General features: G+C 37.9%; 1 protein-coding gene and 1 pseudogene across 9 annotated transcripts in view; both read right to left on the bottom strand.

Annotated features, from left to right (window-relative positions):
- Positions 1 to 24066, bottom strand: part of TMEM108 (transmembrane protein 108) — a 647919-nt gene that overhangs the window by 132414 nt on the left and 491439 nt on the right. The window lies entirely within an intron of this gene.
- Positions 365 to 5169, bottom strand: LOC118003746 (annotated as a pseudogene).

Below are 24066 nucleotides of genomic sequence, written 5' to 3'. Positions count from 1 at the left end.
GCTGGAGAAGGCAGAGTGCTCTTTGGGTGCTGGGGCTGCACCTCTGCCCCTGGGTTGCAGGGACTGGGAGGTGAGATGGCAGCAGCTGCCTCAGAGACAAGAAAGCGACGCATGAATACCTGAGGAACTGCTCTAGACTTCCATCACTTTGGCACTTGTCTTCCTCATCACCAGGAATCAGCCAAAGTTTACAACTAGGCAACATCTACTCTGCCCAGTTCAGATATACAACTTAATCATAATCCTAAACCTAAATCTAATGGGATGAAGGATTTTCATCCCATTTCTTTTCTCCTTTACTCAATAACAGTTCTCATAGAGAAGGAAAAGATGAGAGGCAAATCTAAGCTTTTTAACTTTAACCTAATTGGCCAACTCAAGCTTTAAGATACTAGTGAATAGATGACAGGTAGATCTGCTGTATTCAAAGCTGGAAACATAATATTGCTTTAGATTTTGTTTTGGGAGGGTCAAGTTTTATGAGGTCAGATCTGATTGTTGAAAATTTCTGGACATGAGCAAGGCTTAACCCATGCAAAAATAAACTGCTTTTCTAAGGCTTATTAAAAATACATTTTTAACTATTCAGAGAGTAGTCATAAACTATCAGAGACAGAATTAGAGTGTAATCTGTCCATAGCAACAGAGAAGAATCACTTTAATTCTTTATGATGGCGCCTCATGTCCTGCAAATTGTGGATTGGTTAAGAGTCTACAGTCAATCCCTCAATAACTCCCACCAGCACCTCATTACTAATGAGACTGTGACATCTTAGGTCATAAAAAAGGTGCTGTTATATAACACAAGTGCTATGTAGCAGCCTCAGGTCATGAATATTAACAGACAGCCTCAAATGGGATGATATCAACGAAGACCTCCTGCCAACCTCTATCCAAGAAATAAACCAGAAGGCAGCACAATGTGTCCTTGCAGGCATTCTGAAATCAGGGGTGATGGATGTAGGCACCATATCCTTTGTAGGTCTGATGATTGCCATGATCCCTCCTACCAATTCATGACTACAATCGTTTTCTTGGGCAAGAATGACCCATAATTTTCCTTTCTCCTATTATCTTTTTCTGGGGATTTTCACATTAAACATATAGTAATCTCTTAAAGTAAGTTGTGAAGCACTTAACTGGTTAGTTTATCCCACTGATACTTACTAATATTCATACTTCTATCTTGTCCTATTTATCTAACTTTATGCCTATTTCCCCCTCTTTATTGTCTTCCTTTGGACTGTATTTTTTTTCTTATTCCAATAGTTTTTTTGCTCTACTTGTTTGGAGTTTATTTCTATTTTTTTTAGTGGTTCCCTTAAAATTCTTTCATGACTACTTGACAATGTATTTTCCATCTTCTCAAACACTATAAGAATTTAAGACTTTGATTCCGTTCAACCCCTTCCAATTTATATGCTACTATTGTATAGTATATTTTAGTTTTTTCTTTAACCCTACAATTAGACATTATTTTGTTTAATATAGAAAATTACTAATTTCTTTGATGACCTTCCCTCTGAGAAGAATTTCCTTCTTCCTGAAGCACATTTTTCAGAAGTTCTTTAAATGAGGGTCCATCTGTGAAATGTTCTATTAAAAAACAAACAAACAGAAAACATCTGAACATTATTTTGCTCTCATGCTTTAAAGATAGTTTTATTAGATCCATAATTCTAAGTTGACAGTACCAACTATAAGCATTTTATTTTTTTATTTTTTATTTATTTTTTTAACTACCAGCATTTTAAAGGTATTATTTCACAGTCTCCTGGATACTATAGTGGTTGCAAAGTCAACTGTCAGTTTAAATGTTATTTCTTTCTAAGTAACTTTCCACTGGCTGCTTTTAAGACATCTTTTTATCTGTAATTTCATTATTTATCCAGGTATGGAATTTTTTATTTTTTCTTAAGATTCACAGTATTGCCAGAATCTGAGCATTCATATCTTTCATACATCCTAGCAAATATTCTGCATTACATCTTCAAATATTTCTTCTGCCTTACTTCCTCTATCCTTTTCTTCTTGAACCCCATATATTAGGCCTTCTCTTACTGTCTTACATATCTCAATCACTCATATTTTTTACCTTCTATTTCTCCATAATATATTCCAGGTAATTTCTTTTTTTTTCCTCAAAGATTTTATTTATTTATTTGAGGGAGAGAGGGAGAGACAGAGATAGCCAGAGAGCATGAGCAGGGAGGAGAGGAAGAAACAGGCTCTCTGCTGAGCAGGGAGCCCAACACGGGGCTCGATCCCAGGACCCTGGGATTGTGACCCTAGCCAAAGGCAGATGCTTAACCAATTGAGCCACCCAGGCACCCCTATTCCAGGTAATTTCTTAAACTCTGTGTTCCAGCACATTAAGTATTTTTTAAAGATATTTAATCTGCTATTTAATCCATCCACTGAGTTTCAAATTCTAAATCACACATTTTTTAGTTCTGTAAGATCTAGCTAGTTCTTTTTTTCAAATCTAACTGGTTAATTTTAATAGTTTATTATCTCAAGATTCCTCTCCCCCATTTCTATCTTCTATTTGTTCAAATATTTTTACCTATTGTAACAGACTGTCTTTCTAAGATGGCTACAACAATATTTCTGGTTCCAAATTCCCTCTCAGAACCTTGACAGCAGCCCTTATCAAGAGGTGAAGTCTCTTTTCCCTTCTTCCAAACCTGGCTAGGCCTTTGTGATTGATTTTTTTTTTTTTTTTTTTGCCACGAGGTGTGTTTTATTTTCATTAAACATACAAATAATTTGCTATAATATTCCAGGGCAAACCGGAGATTTTGGCAGTCCGATTGGGGGGGGGTCCCCTCAGAGACCTGCAGGCCGGTGGCGTCGGCATGGAGTGCCCGGGTTCACAGTGCAGCTTGTCGCTCGTGTCCATCTTGCAGGTGGCTCTTCTTCCTCCACATCACGACTGGGGTGTCTCGAAGATGACGGGCGTGGGGAATCCTCTAGGTTCTTAGGAAATTTCACTCCACTTCTCCTGCTCAATGTCTCTTTGGTTGGCAGGGTGTTCTCCTGCGTCTCCGTTTCCTTCAACTTGGCCTTATCGAAGCTGGCGATTTCCCCCATGTCCAGCTTGTCTGCCATTTTCTTAAAGCGATCCGTGGAGTTCCGCTCCGAGCCCGGCGCCTGGTGCTCCCACTCACGTTGCTGCAGCAAGAGACCGACTGATTTCTTTTTTGAATAGAATCCTGTAGGAGTCATGCTACATGATTCTGAGGCTAGGTTAGAAAAGGTGATAGAACTTCTGCCTGTCTCCGCAGACGCACTGGGAACCAGCCACAATGCTGTGAGTGAGTCCAGGCCACATGGAGAGGCCACATTTGGATGTTCTGACTGATAACTCCAGCTAGGGCCTCAATCACAGCCAGCATGAACCACCAGAAATATGAGTGAATGAACCTTCAGAGTATTGCAGCAGCCAGCTGTTGAGTTGCTCCAGCCTTCCAGTCATCCAGCTGTGGACCCAGGCAACATGGAGCAAGGAAAACCATTCCCCAAATCCAGAGTTCCTGACCCACAGACTCCATGAGCATAACTACTGGTTGTTTTATGTCACTGAGTTCTGGGGTTATTAAACATCAATAGATAATGAGACTACTACCATAGTTCATATTCAGTACCTGATAATTCCAATATCTAAAGTTCTTGGCAATCTAAATTAATCTCTCTCCCTAGCCTCCCTCTTCTCTCTCCTTTCTCTCCTCTTTCTTTTGCTGACTCTCGCTATCAGTTTGTTTCCTTATGCATTTGGCAATCTCTTATTAAAATCTCATATCTGACTGAAGTTAATCTCTAGGTATCCTGAGCCCCCTTGGTTGAGGATGCTTTCCTACCAAGAGAATTTCCATTTAGCTGGCCCCCAGAGGTGCTTGTTACCCACACGAAATATTTTTATTTATATCTCCTCTTAGAGTTACTTATATTACATATATAATATGGATTCAAAATCCAAACTGCAAGAGCAGGGATATGGTTAGAAATTCTCAAGGGGGCTAGCGTTATTACTATTTTTTTCCACTAATACCCATAACAGTGACTGATAGCTTTGTTCACTGGCCGCTTTTGTTGCAGGTGGATTTTGTTTTCCCAGGCACATTCATTCAACCTACAAATATTTAATGAGTATCTTTTATATGTTCTTTAATAGGAATATGACTCATGTTCCTTCACATGACATGTTTAGGACCTTCAGGTGTGCTGAAGCCAGGTTTACAATTTAGTTTTTAAAATTACCTTTCCAGCTAGCTATTTCCCTCACCTATTGGAATTACCCAAAGCTCTATGAGATCAGGCCTATTTTTCTTTTACTTTTGTTAATGCTTATAATAACTATAATAGTAGTCATTATATCTCCTGAATATCAGGAGATATTCAGAACACATTTTTTGTTTATTTAGCCTCTTCTCCCCAGTTTTATTGAGGTATAACTGACAAACAAACACTGCACATATTTAAGGTATACATGGTGATATTTTACAATACAAATATAGTAAAATAATTACCACAATCAAGCTAATTAACCTATTCATAACCTCACATTTACCTCTTTTTTTGTGGTGAGAACATTTAAGTTTTCTTCTTTTAGCAAATTTCAAGAATACAGAACACATTTTTGAAGATGATTATCAGCCAACCAAGGAAAGCTTGGTAAACAATGAAACCAGGTGAAACTAAATTAATCACCGGCAAAAGAAATCTTTCTACAGATTTAGAATTCAAAAAACCTATCAGAAGGGTGGTATGCATTTCAGTTTTCTGTACTGATTTGATCATACCTAAAGAGTTTAATACATTTTTATAAGCAGTGACACCTAGGATGGAGTAACTGAAAAGATCATCTTGTGCTCTCACTTATATTTCTTCTTTGGTGAGCTTTTCTCAGCCTATCTGACTCCAATGCAGATTCAATGACACTCAGGACCTTTTTGTTTGTTTTAGGCCAAAAACATCCATCCATTCTTAATTCTACAATACTAAGAGTAGGAATAAACTTATAGACCATTTTTTATTTTAATGTTATTTTTACAGGTGGATAAGCTGAGACTCAGAAATGGATAAAATGATGGATAAAAGTCAGTTAAGCATCTGCCTTCAGCTCATGTCATGGTCTCAGAATCCTGGGATTGAACTCAGCAGGGAGCCTACTTCTTCCTCTCCCTCTGCTGCTCCCCTTGCTTGTGCTCTCTCTCTGGCTGTCTCTCAAATAAATAAATAAATAAATAAATCTTAAAAAAGAAAAAAAGAAATGGATAAAATTAGGCTCAGATAGGTGAAATAACTGATAGGAAGTTAGCAACAGAGCCAGCATTATAATCTAGCTTTTCTGACTCCCAGAAAAATGTTTTCTGTCACAGAACTACTCTTCTTGTTTTATGGGATATTTCTTGGGTAAAATAGCAACTCCTGTAATAGGTTGCTCTACATTCTATGGTTTTTTTTGAACACTGTACACAAGAATGAATGTCAAAGACCTCCTAGCCCAAGACTCCCATTTTATAGATGAGTGATCAGAGGCTTAGAGAGGTTTCCTCATCTACTCATTTAGTTCTCAAAATGTCATAGCTTCTTCACCCTTCCATTTTCTGTTTCTGTACCTTTCATTATACACTCAACTCTCTTCTGATTTTACTTTCCACTTCCTCATAGGAACATGAAATGCAAGACTTCCTTACATACTGTATGAAGAAAATACAAGAAAACTTGTATTAAAAAAATCTAAAAGGAAAGTTATCTGCTGGGTCCCAGTGTGAATTTATAATTACAGCATCATAAATTGTGTTTAAACATTGTTGTCCTAATGACTCCACTGCTAAAATTTTCATTCAGGTCCTCTGAATAGCCACATAACTTTAGGAGGACACTGTCAACAAAGTCTATAATGTGAATGGTGTCCCTACTATCTGCAGTTCACAACCTGAATAACCTTAAATGATAGTCCTGTTTTCATTCATCTCACATATTCAGACCTGTATAGCTCTTTTAATACTACCACAGCAAGAAGTTGAAATGAATCATGTTTTACTTTCCTGTCATCCTTTTTTTTTTAAAAGATTTTATTTATTTATTCATGACAGACAGAGAGAGAGAGAGAGAGAGAGAGAGAGAGAGGCAGAAGGAGAAGCAGGCTCCCAAGGAGCAGGGAGACCAATGCGGGACTCGATCCCAGGACCCTGAGATCATGACCTGAGCCGAAGGCAGACGCTTAACCATCTGAGCCACCCAGGCGCCCTCCTGTCATCCTTTTAAATCTGTGAACAGCAATATTTAGCCCCATGAGTCTATCAAAACTTGAAATTAGTGTGGTTTTGGTCACTCATTTATTTCAAGGGCATTCACATCAACAGATGTGGTAATGATGACAGTGATAATAGAACTCCATAACAGAAAACTATCTGTGAAATAATGCTGTAGGAGTTTCAAAGCAACAGTGGTTAGAACTAGTTATTTCTAAGAACCATGCCTGTTGCCTTTATTTTACTCTATACTACAAGCTTTCAGAAGAATTGAATGCTTGAAAGCCTGTCTTGTTTTATTAGTTATCCTTCCACCTAGAGTTTTAAACTTAGAGCCAAGAACATAGAAATGACTAGTTGACTATTCAAGATTTATGTTTCCCTCCCATAGTATAGATTTGTTGCTGAGAAGTGTCTGCATAGCCACAGACTATTCCCAGGCCCCTTACATTCAGATGGGACCATATGACTAGATCTAGCTAATGAGATGGAAACAGACATTTATGTGTATTACTTCTAGGCAAAAAAAAAAAAAAAAAAAAAAGGTTAAGTATCCAATATTTTCTCCCCTTTCTGTGATGATCTTGTGGGGGGCAGCACTAAAGATTGTGGGATCTTAAGATAGAAGAATCCTGGATCCTGATCACGTCATAATAAGTACTTAATGAATGCCCATGAAAATTCGCTTTGGAAAAGAATAATCTTCAGCTATCTTTCTCTGAGATTTTTAAGATTTTGTTTCTTAAGGGATCTTAACCAGGATCTAACACAATGACTTGCACATAGCAGACACTCAAATATTTGTTGAATGAATAAAATTAGTGCATATCTTTGTCTATTAATCTCATTCAGTGCCTGTTTGGGTTATAGAATGGTAGGCTATGGACTGACTGCAGTCTTAGGGAAGCTTACCAATCCACCAGACATGATAGCAAGACTATATAAATTGAAGACTAGACTTCAAAAGAAGTAACACAAAGAAACAAAATCCATGGGATTCTTGTTTCAGTGATTTATGATATGATTTTAGGCAAGTGGCTCAATGCCAGAGAATTCTACTTTGAGAAATGAGAGAGTGAAGAGGAAGAAATACAGGAGACAAATAAAATTAGAGTTGAGAGAATTGAGGATTTTTAAAAGCCTACACTCCTACAGTTAGAGATCATAATAATGTTTTAAATCATTATATTTATTATTCAGTACAATTTCCATAATAGAGTAAAATTCCCCAAAAGCACTGGATCTGAAAATCCCAACTATTTGACATTTGGTTTGTACATATCCTAGAAAATTCTGTTGATCAACTACTGAGGCTGTCTCTGCTAACTGCACATGTAGAACTTGTAATACCGAGAATATAACACAGAAGTCTATCATCTGGCATAGTCCTGTCCAGAACTCAGCCAGAGTACTACATTTCTAGATTATTGGGTGTTACTCTACAGATAACCCCAACACCATAATTTTTGAAGCTTAAAAATATATATTTACAAAAATCCTCAACAAAATATTAGCAAACTGAATTCAACAATACATTTAAAGGATCATACACCATGATCAAATGAGATTTATTCCAGGGATGCAAGGATGGCTCAACATTCATAAATCTGCATGATATACCACATAAACAAAATGAAAGCTAAAAACCATATGATCTCAATAGTAGCAGAAAAAGCATTTGGTAAAATTCAACATCCATTTATGATAACAACTTTCAACAAAGTGGGTATAGATGGAATGTACTCAACCTAATAAAGACCACATATAACAAGCTCACAGTTAACATACCTAATGGTGAAAAGCTGAAAGCTTTTCCTCTAAGATCAGGAACAAGACAAAGATGCCTACTCTCACAACTTATATTTAGTATAGTATTGGAAGTCCTAGCCAGACCAATTAGGCAGGAAAAAGAAATAAAAGGCATCCAATTACTTAAAAAAAAGTACAACTGTCACTGTTTGTAGATGACATGATTTTATGTGTAGAAAAGCCAAGAGACTCCACCAAAAAACTGTTAGAATAAATGAATTCAGTAAAGTTGCAGGATACGAAAATCAATATACAAAATTCTATACACTAAGAATGAACTATCAAAAAAGAAAAATTAAGAAAATAATCACAATTATAACTGCAACAACAAGAATAAAATACTTAGGAATAAATTTAACCAAGGAGGTGAAGGACCTGTACACTGAAAACTATGCCATAGGCTAAAGAAAATGAACAATACACAAATGGAAAGATATTCCATGCCCAAGGATTAGAAGAATATTGTTAAAATGTCCATACTCCCCAAAGCAATCTACAGATTCAAGGCAATCCCTATCAAAATTCCAATGACGAGTAACAGCCTTTTCCCAGGCCCATGGGTCTTCATCTGCTCACCAGAAACATATTATGTTTTTGGAGGAGCAAGATGGCAGAGGAGTAGGAGACCTAGTTTTGTCTGGTCCCAGGAATTCAGCTAGATAGGGATCAAACCATTCTGAACACCTACGAACTCAAAAGGAGATCAAAGAAAAGAATAGCAGCAACTCTCTGAACAGAAAAGCAACCACTTTCTGGAAGCAGGGACCCAACAAGCGGCAGATCTGGGGAGACTCCCCTTCCTCCCTTGGGAGGAGTGGCACGGGAGCGCACCACAGGGATCTGCTGGGTTTGGAGACTCCACACGGGGTTGTGTGCCAGAGACAGAAACGCTTGGTCACAGGCCAGGAGAGCACGGAGTGCGGCCGGAGACTGGGGAGACGGGAGTGACTGACTTTTCTCTGGGGGCTCACTGAGGAGTGGGGCCCCGAGTTCTCAGCTCCTCCAGGGCGGAGATTGGGAGGACGCCATTTTCACTCTCATCCTCCAAAGCTGTACGGAAAGCTTGCAGGGAACAAAAGCTCCCGAGAGCAAACCCAAGCAGATTACTTAGCCCGGCCCGGCAAGGGCGGGGCAATTCCGCCTCCAGCAAAGACATTTGGGAACCACGGCAACAGGCCCCTCCCCCAGAAGATCAGTGAGAACTGCCAGCCAAGACCAAGTTTACCGATCAATGAGAATGGCAGAACTCTAGCACTAGGGGGATACTGCACATAGAATCCATGGCTTTTTCCCCATGATTCTTTAGTCTTTCAAAGTTAATTTAAAAAATTTTTTTTCTTTTTCTTTTTGAATTTTTCTTTTCCCCTTTTTCAACCAACATGGTATTTATCCCTTTTTTTAAAAAAAATCTTATTTTTCATTTTTAGAGTCATATTCTATTCCTTCATAGTAGTTAACCTTATTTTTGGTATATATATTATAATATATATATATTATAATATATATATACCAAATATATATATTATAATATATATATACCAAAACTTATATATATATAAGTTATTCTCTCTTTAAAATTTTGGGATACAGATTCTTCTAACAGACCAAAATATACCCTAAATTTCTAGTGTATGACTTTGTTCTAGTCTCCTGCCTGATCACATTCTCTCCCATTCTTTTTTTAAATCCTCTTCTTTCTTTTTTCAACCAACTTATCTTATCAATCCCTTTTATAAAATCCTTTATAATTTTCATCTTTACAGTCATATTCCATCCCTTCAGTGTATTTACCCTTATTTTTCTACATATATAAGCTTTTCTTTCTTTAAAATTTTGGGAGGCACTTTCTTCTAACAGACCAAACTACACCCAAAATCTAGTGTGTGGCACTGATCTATGCACCAGTCTGATCATATTTGATCATAGTCTGTTTTTTTTGTTAGTTTGTTTTTTTATCTTTTTCTTTTTTCTTTCTTTTCCCCCAGTTTCAGGTCTCTTCTGATTTGTTTAGTGTATATTTTTCTCGGGTCATTGTTACCCTGTTAGCATTTTGTTCTCTCAGTCATCTATTCTCCTCTGGACAAAATGACAAGATGGAAAAAATCACCTCAACAAAAAGAACAAGAGGCAGTACCGACTGCCAGGAACCTGATCAATATGGACATTAGTAAGACGTCGGAACTAGAGTTCAGAATGACGATTTTAAAGATACTAGCTGCGCTTGAAAAAAGCATGGAAGATATTAGAGAAACCCTTTCTGGAGAAATAAAAGAACTAAAATCTAACCAAGTAGAAAACAAAAAGGCTATTAATGAGGTGCAATAAAAAATGGAGGCTCTAACTGCTAGGATAAATGAGGCAGAAGAGAGAATTAGCGATATAGAAGACCAAATGATGGAAAATAAAGAAGCTGAGAAAAAGAGAGATAAACAACTACTGGATCACGAGGGCAGAATTTGAGAGATAAGTGATAACATAAGATGAAACAATATTAGAATAATTGGGATCCCAGAAGAAGAAAGAGAGAGAGGGGCAGAAGGTATATTGGAGCAAATTATAGCAGAGAACTTCCCTAATTTGGGGAAGAAAACAGGCATCAAAATCCAGGAGGCACAGAGAACCCCCCCCTCAAAATCAGTAAAAATAGGTCAACACTCCGACATCTAATAGTAAAACTTACGAGTCTTAGAGACAAAGCGAAAGTCCTGAAAGTAGCTCGGGAGAAGAGATCTGTAACCTACAATGGTAGAAACATTAGATTGGCAACAGACCTATCCACAGAGACCGGGCAGGCCACAAAGGACTGGTAGGATATATTCAGAGCACTAAATGAGAAAAATATGCAGCCAAGAATACTCTATCCAGCTAGGCTGTCATTAAAAATAGAAGGAGAGAGAAAAAGCTTCCAGGACAAACAAAAACTAAAGGAATTTGCAAACATGAAACCAGCCCTACAAGAAATATTGAAAGGGTCCTCTAAGGAAAGAGAGAGCCTAAAAGTAACATAGACTGGAAAGGAACACAGACAATATACAGTAACAGTCACCTTACAGGCAATAAAATGCCACTAAATTCCTATCTTTCAATAGTTACCCCGAATGTAAATGGGCTAAATGCCCCAATCAAAAGACACAGGGTATCCGAGTGGATAAAAAAACAAGACCCATTGATATGCTGTCTGCAAGAGACTCAGTTTAGACCCAAAGACACACCCAGATTGAAAGTGAGGGGGTGGAAAACCATTTACCATGCTAATGGACACCAAAAGAAAGCTAGGGTGGCAATCCTTATATCAAATTAGATTTTAAACCAAAGACTGTAATAAGAGATGAGGAAGGACACTATATCATACTTAAAGGGTCTATCCAACAAGAAGATCTAACAATTATAAATATCTATGCCCCTAACATGGGAGCAGCCAATTAGATAACCCAATTAATAACAAAAGCAAAGAAACACATCGACAACAATACAATAATAGTGGGGGACTTTAACATCCCCCTCACTGAAATGGACAGATCATCTAAACAAAAGATCAACAAGGAAATAAAGACTTTAAATGACACACTGGACCAAATGGACTTCACAGATGTATTCAGAACATTCCATCCCAAAGCAACAGAATACACATTCTTCTCTAGTGCCCATGGACCATTCTCCAGAATAGATCACATCCTAGGTCACAAATCAGGTCTCAACCAGTACCAAAAGACTGGGATCATTCCCTGAATATTTTCAGGCCACAATGCTTTGAAACTAGAACTCAATCACAAGAGGAAAGTCGGAAAGAACTGAAATACATGGAGGCTAAAGAGCATCCTACTAAAGAATGAATGGGTCAACCAGGAAATTAAAGAAGAATGAAAAAAATTCACGGGAACAAATAAAAATAAAAACACAACTGTTCAGAATCTTTGGGATGCAGCAAAGGCAGTCCTAAGAGGAAAGTATGTAGCAATACAAGCCTTTCTCAAGAAACAAGAAAGGTCTCAAGTACACAACCTAAGCCTACACCTAAAGGAGCTGGAGAAAGACCAGCAAATAAAGCCTAAACCCAGCAGGAGAAGAGAAATCATAAAGATCAGAGCAGAAATCAATGAAACAGGACAGTAGAACAGATCAACAAAACTAGGAACTGGTTCTTTGAAAGAATTAACAAGATTGATAAACCTCTGGCCAGACTTATCAAAAAGAAAAGAGAAATGACCCAAATAAATAAAATCATGAATGAAAGAGGAGAGATCACAACCAACACCAAAGAAATACAAACAATTAAAAGAACATATTACGAGCAACTATATGCCAGCAAATTAGATAATCTGGAAGAAATGGATGCATTCCTAGAGATGTATCAACTATCAAAACTGAACCAGGAAGAAATAGAAAACCTGAACAGACCTATAACCACTAAGGAAATGGAAGCAGTCATCAAAAATCTCCCAACAAACAAAAGCCCAGGGCCAGATGGCTTCCCAGGGGAATTCTACCAAACATTTCAAGAAGAATTAATACCTATTCTTCTGAAACTGTTCCAAAAAATAGAAATGGAAGGAAAACTTCCAAACTCGTTTTATGAGGCCACCATTACTTTGATCCCCAAACCAGACAAAGACCCCATCAAAAAGAATTACAGACCAATATCCTTGTTGAACATGGATGCCAATTCTCACCAAAATACTAGCCAATAGGATCCAACAGTACATTAAAAGGATTATTCACCATGACCAAGTGGGATTTATTCCTGGGCTGCAAGTTTGGTTCAACATCTGCAAATCAATGTGATACAAAACATTAGTAAAAGAAAGAACAAGAGGGGCGCCTGGGTGGCTCAGTTGGTTAAGCGACTGCCTTCGGCTCAAGTCGTGATCGTGGAGTCCCTGGATCGAGTCCCGCATCGGGCTCCCTGCCTCGGCGGGAAGCCTGCTTCTCCCTCTCCCGCTCCCCCCTCTTGTGCTCTTTCTCTCTCTCGCTCTCTCTCAAATAAATAAATAAAATCTTAAAAAAAAAAAAAAAAAAGAAAGAACAAGAACCATATGATCCTCTCAATAGATGCAGAAAAAGCATTTGACAAAGTACAGCATTCTTTCTTGATCAAAACTCTTCAGAGTATAGGGATAGAGGGTACATACCTCAATATCATAAAAGCCATCTATGAAAAACCCACAGCGAATATCATTCTCAATGGGGAAAACTGAGAACTTTCCCCCTAAGGTCAGAAACATGGCAGGGATGTCCACTATCATTACTGCTATTCAACATAGTACTAGAAGTCCTAGCCACAGCAATCAGACAACAAAAAGAAATCAAAGGCATCCAAATTGGCAAAGAAGAAGTCAAACTGCCACTCTTTGCATATGATATGATACTTTATGTGGAAAACCCAAAAGACTCCACCCAAAACTGCTAGAACTCACACAGGAATTCAGTAAAGTGGCAGGATATAAAATCAATGCACAGAAATCAGTGGCATTCCTATACACCAACAACAAGACAGAAGAAAGAGAAATTAAGGAGTCGATCCCATTTACAATTGCACCCAAAACCATAAGATACCTAGGAATAATTCTAACCGAACAGGGAAAGACTCTGTACTCAGAAAACTATAAAATACTCATGAAAGAAATTGAGGAAGACACAAAGAAATGGACAAACATTCCATGCTCATGGATTGAAAGAACAAATATTGTGAAGATGTCAATGCTACCTAGAGCAATCTACACATTTAATGCAATACCTATCAAAATACCATCAACTTTATTCAAAGAAATGGAACAAATAATCCTAAAATTTGTATGGAACCAGAAAAGACCCTGAATAGCCAGAGGAATGTTGAAAAAGAAAAGCAAAGCTGGTGGCATCACAATTCCGGACTTCAAGCTCTATTACAAAGCTCTAATCATCAAGACAATATGGTACTAACACAAAAACAGACACACTGATCAATGGAACAGAATAGAGAGCCCAGAAATGGACCCTCAACTCTGTCGTCAACTAATCTTCGACAAAGCAGGAAACAATGTCCAATGGAAAAAAGACAGTCTCTTTAACAAATGGGGTTGGGAAAATAGGACAGCCAATGCAGAAGAATGAAACTGGACCATTTCCTTACACCACACACAAAAATAGACTCCAAATGGTTGAAAGACCTCAGTGTGAGACAGGAGTCCATCAAAATCCTAGAGGAGAATACAGGCAGCAACCTCTTTGACCTCAGCCGCAGCAACTTCTTCCTAGAAACACTGCCAAAGGCAAGGGAAGCAAGGGCAAAAATGAACTATTGGGACTTCATCAAGATAAAAAGCTTTTGCACAGCAAAGGAAACAGTCAACAAAACCAAAAGACAACTAAAAGAATGGGAGAAGATATTTGCAAATGACATATCAGATAAAGGGCTAGTATCCAAAATCTATAAAGAACTTATCAAATTCAACACCCAAAGAACAAACGATCCAATCAAGAAATGGGCAGAAGACATGAACATTTTTCCAAAGAAGACATCCAAATGGCCAACAGACACATGAAAAAGAGCTCAACATCGCTCAGCATCAGGGAAATCCAAATCAAAACCTCAATGAGATACCACCTCACACCATTCAGAATGGCTAAAATTAACAAGTCAGGAAATGACAGATGTTGGTGGGGATGTGGAGAAAGGGGAACCCTCCTCCACTGTTGGTGGGAATGCAAGCTGGTGCAGCCACTCTGGAAAACAGTATGGAGGTTCCTCAAAAAGTTGAAAATAGAGCTGCCCTATGACCCAGCAATTGCACTACTGGGTATTTACCACAAAGACACAAATGTAGGGATCCGAAGGAGTACATGTACCCTGGTGTTTATAGCAGCAATGTCCACAATAGCCACTCTTTTCTCTGTGGAAAGAGCCAAGATGTCCATCGACAGATGAATGGATAAAGAAGATGTGGTATAAATATATAGAATGGAATATTATGCAGCCATCAAAAGGAATGAGTCTTGCCATTTGGAGTGATGTGGATGGAACTGGAGGGTGTTATACTGAGGGAAATAAGTCAATCAGAGAAAGACATGTATCATATGATCTCACTGATATGATGAATTCTTAATCTCAGGAAACAAACTGAGGGTTGCTGTAGTGGTGGGGGGTGGGAGGGATGGGGTGGCTGGGTGATAGACATTGGGGAGGGTGTGTGCTATGGTGAGCGCTGTGAATTTTGTAAGACTGTTGAATCACAGACCTGTACCTCTGAATGAAATAATACATTATATGTTAAAAAAAAAAAAAAAAAAGAACTACCATATGATCCAGCAATTCCACTTCTAGGTGTTTACCTAAAGAAATGAAAACAATAATTTGAAAAGATATATGCTGAAGAAGATAGCAGGAAGGGGAAATTGGAGGGGGAGATGAACCATGAGAGACTATGGACTCTGAGAAACAAACTGAGGGTTCTTGAGGGGAGGGTAGTGGGGGGATGGGTTAGCCTGGTGATGGGTATTAAAGATGGCACATACTGAATGGAGCACTGGGTGTTACACACAAACAATGAATCATGGAACACTACATCAAAAACTAATGATGTAATGTATGGTGATTAACATAATAAAATAAAATCATATTATATTAAGAAAAATTCCAATGACATTTTTTATAGAAAATCTAAATTTTGTATAGAACCACAAAATACCTCAAATATCTTGAGAAAGAACAAAACTGGAGGCATCATGCTCCCTGATTTCAAACTATGTCACAAACCTATCATCATCAAAATCGTATGGTATTGGCATAAAAACAGACATATAGATTAATGGAACAGAATAGGAAGCCCAGAAGTAAACCCACACCCATATGGTCATTTAATTTATGACCAAGGAACCAAGAACATACAGTGGGGAAAGGACACTCTCTTCAATAAATGGTGTTGGGAAAATGGGGCAGCCACATACAAAAGAATGAAATTAGACTACTATCTTACACCATACACAAAAATTAACTCAAAATGGATTAAGGACTTGAATGTAAGACCTAAAAGCATAAAACTCATAGAAGGAAACATAGGTGGTAAGCTCCTTGATGTTGATCTTGGCAGTGTTATTTTGGATCTGACTCTAAAAGCAACGGCAACACAGCAAAAATAAACAAGTGGAACACCACCAAACCAAAAAGCTTCTGCACAGCAAAGGAAATCATCAACAAAATGAAGACAACATATGGAATAGAGAAAAAAAACCCTGCAAACCATGTATAAGGGGTTAATATCCAAAATATATAAAGAGCTCACAAAAGAGCAAAAACCAATCTGATTGGGGTGCCTGGGTGGTTCAGTCAGTTAAGTGCCTGCCTTCAGCTTAGGTCATGATCCCAGGGTTCTGGGATCAAGTCCTGCATCAGGCTCCCTGCTCAGCAGGGAGTCTGCTTCTCCCTCTCCCTCTGCCCCTCCCCTCTGCTCATGTTCTCTCTCACTCTCTTTCTCTCAAAATAAATAAAATCTTTTAAAAAATCTGATTTAAAAATAGGCAGATCTGAATAGACATTTTTCCAAAGAACACATAAAGAGGTCAACAAGCACATGAAAAATGTTCAACATCACTAATCACTGGGAAAATGCAAATCAAAACAACAATGAGAGATAACCTCACACCTGTTAGAATGGCTATTACCAAAAAGACAAGAAATAACAAATGTTGGCAAGGATATGCAGAACAGGGAACCCTGTATATTGCCAGTGGCAATGTCAATTGGTGCAGTTACTATAGAAGACAGTAGGGGGCTTTTCAAAAAATTAAAAATAGAACTACCATATGATCCAGCAATTCCACTTCTAGGTGTTTACCTAAAGAAATGAAAACAATAATTTGAAAAGATATATGCTGACCCATCTTCATGGTAGCATTATTTATAATAGCCAAGATATGGAAATGACCTAAGTGTCCATCAATGAATAAATGGATTAAGAAGATACACCACACACACACACACACACACACACACACACACACACACACACAGGAATACTATACAGCCATAAAAATGAATGGGTTCTTGCCATTTGCCACGAATAGACCTTGAGGGCATTATGCTAGGTGAAATATGTCAAACAGAGAAAGATAAATACTCTATGATATCTCTTACATGTGGAATCTAAAAAAACAAAAGAAACAAAACCAAACAAAAACCAAGCCCATTGATAGAACAGACTGATGGTTGCCAGAGAGGAGCAGGGGTGGAGGGTAAGCAAAATGGGTGAAGGGGATGAAAAGGTACAAACTTCTAGTTATAAAGTAAGTCATGGAGATGTAATGTACATCATGGTGACTATGTTACTAATACCGTATTGCATATTTAAAAGTTGCTAAGAGATAAGTCTTAGAAGTCCTCATCACAAGAAAAAAAATTTTTGTAAGTATGTATGGTAACTAGATTATTGTGATACTTTTACAATGTATACAAATATTGACTCATTATGTTGTACAACTAAAACTAACATAATGTTATATATTAATTACAAAAAAAAAAAAGACAAAAAGGGAAAACGACAGGGACAAGACAAAAAAACAAAGACAAGCCTGCAAAGCAGCTAGAACTGGAGCCAGAGAGACTTTCCTGAGGAATGGACAAGGACAGTCAGATTAAGAGATACCATGGGATCAGTAGTGGTGATGTGGGTCAGCAAGAAGTTATGGCAATCACTGCAACACCAAACAGTACCAACAGCACCAACCGACAAACTGCTGCCAAGGGCTCTTCCTCATTTAGGAGAGTGCATCTGGAGGACTTCCCTTTTGAACTATGATTAACTCCTAAGTTTCTAATACATAGGAGACCAGAAGCTCAAAGAGTATGATGCTAGACTTGATTCAATTAAGCATATGGAAGAATAAAATAACTAACTTATACTCAAAAGGATTATGGAAGAATACATACCTATAATACATAAGGAGAAAGATGATGTCTTTTTCTGCCACTTTCTAGCTGTGTGACCTTAAGTATTATAACCTTTCTGAGTTTCAGTCCTCTCTTTTGCAAAACTGGGTTATCCAGATAGTTATGAGGATTAAATAAAACAGTGAATGTGAAAAAATACATGTAACTCTTACCTGACATCATACACAAAAATCAACTCAAAATGGATTAAAGCCTTAAACATAAGACCTGAAACCATAAAAATTCTAGAAGGAAACACAGGGAAAAACTCATTGACATCTATCTTAGCAATGATTTTTTTTTTTTTAATTTGACACCAAAACTAAAGGCAACAAAAGCAAAAATAAACAAATGGGACTACATCACGTTTAAAAGCTTCTGCACAGTAAAGGAAACCATCAACAAAATGAAAAGGCAACCTACAGAATGGGAAAAAATATTTGTGAACCATATATCTGATAAGGGGTTAATATCCAAGATATATAAATAACTCCAATTACTCAAAAGGAAAAAAATACAATTAAAAATGAAAGAGGAATTGAAAGACATTTTTATTTTTTTAAAAATATTTTATTTATTTATTTGACACAGAGAGCAAGAGAGAACACAAGGAGGCAGAGCAGCAGACAGAGAGAGGGAGAAGCAGACTCTCCGCTGAGCGGGGAGTCTGATGCGGAACTCGATCCCAGGACCCTGGGATCATGACCTGAGCCTAAGGCAGACGCTTAACTGACTGAGCTACCGAGGTGCCCCTGAATAGACATTTTTCTAAAGAAAATATACAATGGACAATAGGTAAATGAGAAGGTCCTCAAGATTACTATCCTTAGAGAACTGTAAATCAAAATTGTAATGAGATATTACCACATGCCTGTTAGAATGGCTAGCATCAAAAAGATGAGATAACAAGTGTTGGCAAGGATGTAGAGAAAAGGGAACCTTGGTGCACTGCTGGGGGGACTGCAAATTAGTACAGCCACTGGACAACAGTATAGAGGTTCCTCAAAAAGTTTAAAATAGAACTACCATACGATTCAGCAATCCCACTCCTATGTATATACCAAAGGAAACAAAATTACTGTCAAAGAGAGATCTGTATCTTCATGTTCATAGCAGCATTATTTACAATAGCCAAGACATGGAAACAACCTAAGTGTCCACTGATAGATGAATGGATAAAGAAAATGTAGTGTGTGTGTGTGTGTGTAATGGAATACTATTCAACCATAAAAAAAGAAATCTTGCCATTTGCAAAAACATGGATGAAATAGGGCATTATGCTAAGTGAAATAAGTGATACAGAAAAAGAAAAATACTGTATGATCTCACTTCTATGTGGAATCTAAAAAAAACCCAAAATAACTAAACTCATAGTAAAAGAGATCAGATTTATGGTTACCAGAGGTAGGGGTGGGGGAATTGGATATATGTGGTGAAAGGTACAAACTTCCAGTTATAAGAGAAATAAGTAGGGGGGATGTAATGCACATGATGACTATAATTATCCCTTCTGTATAATATATTTGAAAGTCACTAAGACAATAAACCCTAAAAGTTCTCATCATGAGGAAAAAAACTTTTTTCTTTTGTATCTATATGAGATGATGGAGGTTAAATAAACTTATTATGGTAATTATTTTGCAATATATGAAAGTCATTATATTGTGCACCTTAAATTTACACAGAGTTATATGTCAATTATATCTCAATAAAACTAAAAGTTAAAAAATAGGCAGAGGAACTGATAGACATTTTTCCAAAGATGACATACAGATAGCCAATAGGGAATCTACAGAATGGGAAAAGATGGTCAATATCACTAATCATCAGGGAAATACAAATCAAAATCATAATGAAATAACATCTCACACCTGTTAGATTGGCTATCATCAAAAAGACAAGAGATAACAAGTGTTGGCAAGGATGCAGAAGAAAGGGAACCCTTGTGCACTGATGGTAAGAATGTACATTGATATAACCATGATGAAAAACAGTATGGAGATTCCTCGAAAAATTAAAAATAGTATTATCATGTGATTGATGCAGCAACCCCACTTTTGGGTATATATCCAAAGAAAATGAAAATAGGATCTCAAAGAGATATCTGCGCTCACATGGTCACTGCAGCATTATTCACAATAGCCACATTATGGAAACAACCTGTCAATGGATAAATGGATAAAGATGTGGTATTATTCCTTGGATTATTATTCAGTCACAAGAAAGGACATCCTATTCTTTGTAACAACATGGTATTTTGCTAAGTGAAATAGGTCAGACAAAGAATGATAAATACTGTATGATCTCACGTACTTGTAGAATCTAAAAAAGCTGAACTCATAGAAACAGATTAGAATGATGGTTACCAGGGTCAGAGGGTGGGGTGGGGGAAATGAGGAGATGTTGGTCCGAGACTACAAACTATAAAAGTGTGAAATCAATACACTGTACACCTTAAACTCACACAATGGTATATGCCAATTATATCTCAATAAAGCTGGAAAAAATACATGTAACTACTATATTTTTCATAAATAAAATGTTTTTTACTATACACATGATAGTCACTTAAATTACCATATTCAGACAATTTTAAATCTCTTTATTCCTTAATGTGAAGAAAATTTATTCACTTACAAAATTTAAATTAAAATGATGCTGCTTCCTATAGTTGGGTTCCTATGAACAGACCTCTCAAATGTCATCAGTTATGGGATAAAGATGATCAGGGTTATCCTAGTGGCATCTAAGTAACCACGGCAACAGCTAAGACCCAATAGTTGATGTCATTATTGTAGGAGTCCCTGATGAACTTGAAAACTCATCACTAAGGTCTGGCTGCACCCTTAACCCTGCCTTTTTTTATATAAATAATTCAGTATTAATGGATAGATCCATTGTACGATAGTGTTTTGACTTTTAGATTCAGAAAATTTAACAAACTTTGTTATTCAACCAGTGGCCTACTGGCCACTTGATTCAATTTAAGCTTTTCATCTTCTTCCTCTTCCATTTCTTTTTTTAAAGATTTTATTTATTTATTTGACAGAACGAGAGAGCAGGAGAGCACTAGCAGTGGAAGGGGCAGAGGGAGAGGGAGAAGAAGGCCCCCTGCCGAGCAGGGAGCCCGATGTGGGGCTCGATCCCAGGACCCTGGGATCATGACCTGAGCCGAAGGCAGTTGCTTAAACAATTGAGCCACCCAGGTGCCCCTTCCTCTTCCATTTCTTAAGACACCTTTGGTTTCTGATACACTCACTGCCCCAAACCTCCTGTTAAAATTCACCCAAAATGTCCATTTGTGCAGTTAGCACATGGCCTCAGTGATTGAACAACACGATTTTACGAGATATATCAAATCATCATTTGCCAAACCACTGGAATTTTAAGACTACCACATGCTGGGCTTGTGGGGACTTTTATTCTATTATGGAAATTGTACTGAATAGGATATATAACAACTTAAAACTGTCCACATCATTATGATCTCTAATTATAGAATTAGGGGTCACTTAAAAAAATCCTTCTTCTTCTCAGCTCTAATTTTCTCTTTCCCATTTTCCTCCTCTTTCTATGACCTTCTACTACCCTGATCTCATTTCATTTCTTCATAATAATTCTAGACACACTTATGATCCCTTTTCTAATTCCTTGTATTCCTTTATCTGTATTCTTAATTCTTTGTTACTCTGGGACCCTAAGCTTATGCAAAATATTTTTGTCTCTTCCATGTTGGACTCCCCCATTGGATCATATCCTTCTGAGGAAACAAAGAGCAAAACAGATTTCTTCACCAGTCCCATGGCCATATTTTGCATTTTTTCCCTCTTAAAATACTGTAAATACTGAAGGAAAATGAGCTGTGTTGGATGAGCTTGGCAGTAAGGCAATGATAGCCCCTTGGCAATGAACCTGTGATGATGTGAAAGAAGAACCAACACCGGGCTGGAGAATAGGAGCTGGAGACAAATACTCAGCTATAGACAATGCTGCTGTTGAGAACCTGGCAAGTCCAATAGGCTGTGTAGTATCTGCCTTAGTCTGGATAGGTGAAGAGAGCTCAGTTGTGGGGTTGAACCAATACCCCAAACTTAAGGCCAAGTCAGCTTCCCTGTCACAGCTCTGGGTGATCAGTTTGTTGAGGCAAGGCCCTCAGTGCTTAGGATTTATGGAAAAGAGAATTCAGTTCCCTAATGGAAAACGCTGATAGGAGCTTAGTAGGCAATCCTACTATATATATAGTAGGGGTGTGTGTGTGTGTGTGTGTGTGTGTGTGTGTGTGTGTGTATGGTATATATATGGAGGCAGGGTTCTAGTGTCCAAAGAAACTGGAGTGCCAGATAGAGAAACAAAGGCAGAAGTCCAAGGTTGGGCAAGGAAGGAGACAACAGGTGAGGCCCTCAGAAACAGCAGCAGGGCCTGTGGGGGAGGAACGCTGTGGTAAGGACCCAGGAAGTGACAGTAAAAACTTCAGTTCATATCCTTCATGCTCAGAGTATTCCCTAGTTTTTTTTTTTTTCCTACAACTTCCTCAAAGCTTTTCTATAATTAACCATAGCATGAGTGAAACAGTTTAAGGGTTGCCATCCCCTGCCCTTTTGCTGCTCTGATGTAGCCCAATAGTTTGCCATCTCTATTTACTTCCTGAGCTCCTTGTCACTCTTTGATGAACAATGGGGCTGTCCCATTACTGTCTCTTCCTCCTGTCACATCAGCTGTTGAACAAGACATAAGTGCCATGACTAGAACATCAGACTCAACACAAATTGTTAATGTTTCATTTGGCACTGTGAAGGAGATGTCACAGTTATCCATGCTTCCTATCTGGTCTTTTCCACCTCTATCTACTCTCACATATCCAGATGGTACCCAGAATACACAACTGGATGAGGAGGAGGACTGGCAGCACCCTGAAACATCTCTATCATTTGACAGCCCCATCAGCAACCATGTGATGGTAGGAGCTTTCAATCAGTAGCAGGGGTCGATGCAACATCCTCTGAGGGGTAGATGATGGCAAATTTAATTCAAGAAACAAGTGGGATGTATACTGGGAGCCAGATTTCTTTTCCCATCCTTTTTCACAGTTGCTATGATAATCTAAGACTTCTAAAAATAAAGCCATAAGGATGGCACAACCAGAGCTTGCTAACTAAGAAATAATGAGGCTAAATGAACTACAGATTCATCAGCTTATAAAAGGAATGGCCCAGTGCCTCAATGGGTTGCAACATTTCTTTCCCCAATATTACCCAGCCAATATCTGACTTGGGAGCCAATACTTTTATCCTGCTACAGTTTATTTCTTTAAGCAGACCCAGAAATGGGTGTTGGTGGACAAAAAAACTAAAACAAAACCACCCAACCACCAAAGCTGCTAAAACAAAATGAGGCATACTGCAAGGGAAAGGCTGGAGTTCACTGACTGAAGTTGAAAAACTCCAAGAAGAAACACACACTCAGATGGAAAAACTACCCTCACTGGGTCTCACAGTTTTCCCATTGCAAGGACTGTGACTTAGGTAAAATGGGAGGCTGTGGCATTCTGGAAAAGATATGAACTTGGAGTAAGTACAGTTGGGTCCAAGTTCCTTGTAGGATCTTGAACACAACACTTGGCTTCCTTGGGTTTCCATTTCCTTCATGGCAACACGGCGACACAAATGATGCCTATCAATAGGGTTGCCAGGATGATGAAAGGCATTTGGGATAGGAAAACACTTTATGAAGTATAAAAGGCTTGTTTTCATCACCTCCTTTGAATATAGTGCTGGTTATGGGGACTAATCATTGTCTCTCTCCATGTCTGGAACCAATTAAAACATATATAGAGGAGTCAGAAGTTAGATCAAAAGTCATCTTTATTACTAGTCAAACTGGATTTATTACTAGTTAAGCTGGCTTCTTACTATATCTTATAACACACTATCTTCTTTACATCTTCTGTACTGTCTTGGTCATACTATAAGCTTCTGGAGAGTAGAGATTATGCCTCATATCTCTGTATCCCCAGAATTTTCCACAGAGCCATACATGTAGCAGACACTCTGATAAAGGATCACATTAATCATGTTTGTACTACAGTTTCTGGGTGAA

Source organism: Mirounga leonina, unplaced genomic scaffold (assembly GCF_011800145.1).
Source record: "Mirounga leonina isolate KUSES-001 unplaced genomic scaffold, KU_Mleo_1.0 Mir_115, whole genome shotgun sequence".
Classification (NCBI taxonomy): domain Eukaryota; kingdom Metazoa; phylum Chordata; class Mammalia; order Carnivora; family Phocidae; genus Mirounga; species Mirounga leonina.
Note: the sequence above shows the minus strand (reverse complement) of the source record. Positions and strands in the feature narration are given on the sequence as shown.